Here is a 4,374-nt window from a genome sequence, read left to right as displayed (position 1 = left end):
TACAAAGGTGTTAATCAGAGACTTGGCTTTGTGGACACTTTTCAGAGAACAAATTTGTTAGCATAAAAATAAAGCCAGAAAATGAAGAGCTGTTTAATCACTCGATTGGATTTTTCTGCCAGCATATTTTTTTTCTCTGCAACCCACTGCTAAATTGTGCTTCCTAGCTGTTTTTTATAAAATCACTGAATCAAATCTAACTCTGATTACATCAGAGAAGGCCATGTACCCTACACCATAAGAGGAGGTTTGAAATTTTGACTTGTCTACTTAAATATCACCAAAATCTGATCACAAGGTTAATTACGTCCCTGGGTGGGATTGAACCACCAACCTTTTGGTTAATAGCCAAACACACTAACCGATTGCGCCACAGAGACACTTTGCAAAAGTCCATACTGACAAAGGCTAATAAGCATTCATCTAAAACGTTTCCTAGAAAAACTTTAAAAAGTCAATAATCTGGAGAGTTTTTGTAAGATGTTTCTTCCATCAACCAACGAAGAAACACATTGGTACTTTCCCATGATGAGTAAGTGCTTCAGGATCTCTTGCACTTACATGTGTAGCAGAGTACTGCAATGGAAGCATGCTGGGCCCATAACCCAGAGGTAGGCAGATTGAAACTATCCTCTGCTATATGCATTTTTTTTGTTAATTAAAGTAATCCAAAACTGGGATTGATATTTTGTCTCTTTTATTTTTACTTAAAGTACAATAACTTTTACCATTTTAATTTGTTTTAATAGTATATTGACAGTATTATTTTCTTTCAAAAATCCACTTCATTTTCTTTACCCTATTATTAAAATGGTAATTGAAGAAGAGGAATTGTTGCTTTGACTGCAGCATTCCTGGGGTTAACTGGTGTTTCTTCAAGTCACAAGGTATGGAGCTGCTGTATAGTTACTCGCAAGTCAGTAGTTGTATGATGCTCACACCTGTTAAGCTGGATACACACAGAATGCCCTACACAGGGGGTGAAATGAGCGCCCCCCCCACCCCCCGTACGCTCAGCACACATCACGCTGTGCTGAGCGGGGGGAGAGATGTGTGCTGAGCAGTTCGCTCAGCACACATCTCTCCCCAAAATCGGGCCGTGAATACGGACCTTTAAACTGGATCCACACTTAGATTATCTGTCCAATTTTTTTTTCTAGTTGAAACAAAATTATGCTAATATGTGGCAGCAAATTACAATTGACCATTTGTTCACAAACACTGGAAAACATCCAAAAATGGTCATTTAGATAAATTGGTTAAATCCATTTCATTTAGCTAATTTATCCAAACTACCTTTATTGTATCTTTGTGGGTGAATGATGTGTGGGTCAGTGTTGAGGGTGGTGGAGGAGATGGGTAATAGGCACAGCAGGGTGTGGACAGTCAAATAGTGTGCTTAGAGGTTCAGAGTCATTGTATGAGACTCTGGCAACAGTGACTTGATAAGTCTGGTGTCCATAGGGTGGGACGCATTAACCTTTTTATGCTATTGAAATAGTTCTCCTCCTGACCGACGCAGTTCCTTGCTCCGATGTTGGTGTATTGTCCTGTTGCAGCGCCTCTCCACTGTGGTCACAGTGAGCTGTGTGGTGTTGCTGGCGCATGCCAATCTCCCCCCAACCTCCCTCTTGCATTTCAGACCTACGTACGCATGATGGGATCTTGTATGATATGCGCGTGTGCTGTAGAGATGAAAGTGGGGGTGAGGAGGCAGATCGTGAGATGGGGAAACTTTGTGGACTGTTAGCGAAGGGGAGCACTGGGCAATCTGAGTTGCAAAGAGGGCAGCAGAAGAGGTTATTGCATGTGCACTGGTGACAGGTCCATCCTTGGTGGCCAGCCTCAGTGGTAAAGGGGTACATGAGCTAGTGTCCCTTGGCCAGCCATGTACCATGGCCACCTCCCTACCTCCTATATATTCTCCATGATCTGTCACTTTGTTACGGTCTGCTGCTGGCACTGGTGTATCGTCCTGCAGTTGCCGTCTCCGCCCATTGCTGTGACTTCCCCCAGAGTTAGCCACACAGAGTGACAGATCTGGGAAAATATATAGGAGATCATTACTTTCACTTGCAGCCTACCTTATTTTTTGCAGCCTAGCATGCTCCTGACCCCTTCTCTCACTAATACTTATACAACATTCATGAACTCATCTTAAGGTTTCTTTATTATTCAGTCACACTGTCTTGGATCCAAACCATTTCCTGTGGCATTGCAGTCAAACAATTGAGCTATTTACCCTTGCATAGAAAGGTATAATCTAAGCTAGAGAATTCTATTTGGAGCTCACCTTGTACTTTGTGAAGAAATAATCAGCTTTGTGGCTGAGCAGATATATGGAGTGTGTGGCTGCACACTGCATTGATCTGCTGAGTTGCAATGCTAATAATTTTTTTTTTTTGCAAAGTACCAATAGCTTCATTGTGAAGGTGGAAAGAAGGGTGTTACGGCATGGAATGTACAAACTGCGAGACCCTGCTGGTAGCGCCTTTGTCTATTTAGTAGGAAGGGCACGTAACAGCCGGGGGGCAATGGAGGAAGCCCCTTTAGGGCTGGAGCCCGGCGGCAACTGACTCCGTTGTCTCTGGCAGTTCCGCCCCTGGACTAGAGGAATGGTCAAGAACATGGCAACATTTAATGCCAAAAAATGCAAAATCATACACGTCTCAAAAATGCAAAGGCTAACTATAATATTAAGGGCATTATAATGGCAAGAGGAAAGCTATCTAAGTATTACTATTTCAGGTAAGCAATGTAACAAAGCAATAGGAAAGGCAAGTCAGATGCTTGTTTGCATAGGTTAAAGAACCAGTAGCAGAAAAAAGTAATACAGGTTGAGTATCCCATATCCAAATATTCCGAAATACGGAATATTCCGAAATACGGACTTTTTTGAGTGAGACTGAGATAGTGAAACCTTTGTGTTTTGATGGCTCAGTGTACACAAACTTTGTTTAATACTCAAAGTTATTAAAAATATTGTATTAAATGAACTTCAGACTGTGTGTATAAGGTGTATATGAAACATAAATGAATTCTGTGAATGTACACACACTTTGTTTAATGCACAAAGTTATAAAAAATATTGGCTAAAATGACCTTCAGGCTGTGTGTATAAGGTGTATATGAAACATAAATGCCTTCTGTGCTTAGATTTAGGTCCCATCACCATAATATCTCGTTATGGTATGCAATTATTCCAAAATACAGAAAAATCCGATATCCAAAATTCCTCTGGTCCCAAGCATTTTGGATAAGGGATACTCAACCTGTAATGCCACTGTATAGGTCCTTGGTACAGCCACATTTAGAATCCTGTGTTCAGTTCCAGAAGCCATATCTCCAGAAGGCTGTAAATACATTAGGGCAACTAAAATTGTGCATGGCCTACATCACAAAACTTACCTGGAAATACTAAAAAATGTTGATGTGTATAGTTTGGAGAAGGGAAGAGGGAACATACAGTAATAGAAACATTTAAATATATAGAGAGGAATGTAATAGGGTGTGAGAATCAGAAAGTGAGAGATTTTGTGTTTTTTCCTGTTGTTTTTTTTTGTTTTTGTTTGATTGTTTGTTTTTAAAGTGGCAATCCTTTACATGGCAAAACCAGGTTGATATTTGCCATGTAAAGGATTGCCACCGTGGGCATGTGTAGAAGGGGCACTGCTACTGTTGGCATTATGTGTGTAAGCTGCACTGATATGGTGGTTATGTGTATAAAGGGCACTGCGACTGTGGGTATTATTATTATTATTATTACATGCGGTGTAATGACAATAAGATAGTGCTACTGTGTGGCGTATTTTGATTTGGGGTGCTATTGTGTGGCCATGCCCCTTCCTTGTGATACCACACCTTCTTTTTTTAAGGAGCGCACTGTCCCTTTATTAAGTATTGGAGAGAGGGCCCAAATTAATAGTTTGCAGGGAGGCGCCAAACACCCTAGCACTGGCCCTTTGGTAGGGGACAGGATTTGCTTCTGCTTGTGCACATATGTTATGATTGCCAGCCAACAGCACTGGTTTTGCCTATAACACTAACTATAAATATTTTGAATTGGTCCTGGACCACCAATCCAAGGCACCCCTGCAAGTGTCCTGAGGCACCCCAGGGTGCAGTTTGAGAACCACTGGTCTAGTGAGTACCCAGGATAATTATTGTAGCTGGTCTGCGGGTAACAGCTCTCAGATCCACTTCTAGAAAAAAATGCAGCAATGTAATTTGAGTGACAAACTGCAGAGATGAACCCTTTCTGTGACTGCTGCACAGGGATCACACAAACTCTATTCATAGGGCTGACTTCACTTAGGGGAGATGTTCTCACCCCGCAAAGAAGTGCGAGTATATACCGCACTTACGGTACCATTG

The 4,374-nt window shown here is 41.5% G+C and overlaps 1 non-coding gene across 1 annotated transcript; it reads right to left on the bottom strand.

Moving 5' to 3' along the window:
• Positions 1-306: 306 nt before the first annotated feature.
• On the bottom strand, positions 307-380 carry TRNAN-AUU (transfer RNA asparagine (anticodon AUU)). The gene has a single exon. It is a non-coding gene; the product is annotated as a tRNA-Asn (tRNA).
• Between the last annotated feature and the right edge of the window lie 3,994 nt (positions 381-4,374).

The sequence above is a fragment of the Pseudophryne corroboree genome, unplaced genomic scaffold, assembly GCF_028390025.1.
Source record: "Pseudophryne corroboree isolate aPseCor3 unplaced genomic scaffold, aPseCor3.hap2 scaffold_1006, whole genome shotgun sequence".
In the NCBI taxonomy this organism is placed as follows: Eukaryota; Metazoa; Chordata; class Amphibia; order Anura; family Myobatrachidae; genus Pseudophryne; species Pseudophryne corroboree.
Note: the sequence above shows the minus strand (reverse complement) of the source record. Positions and strands in the feature narration are given on the sequence as shown.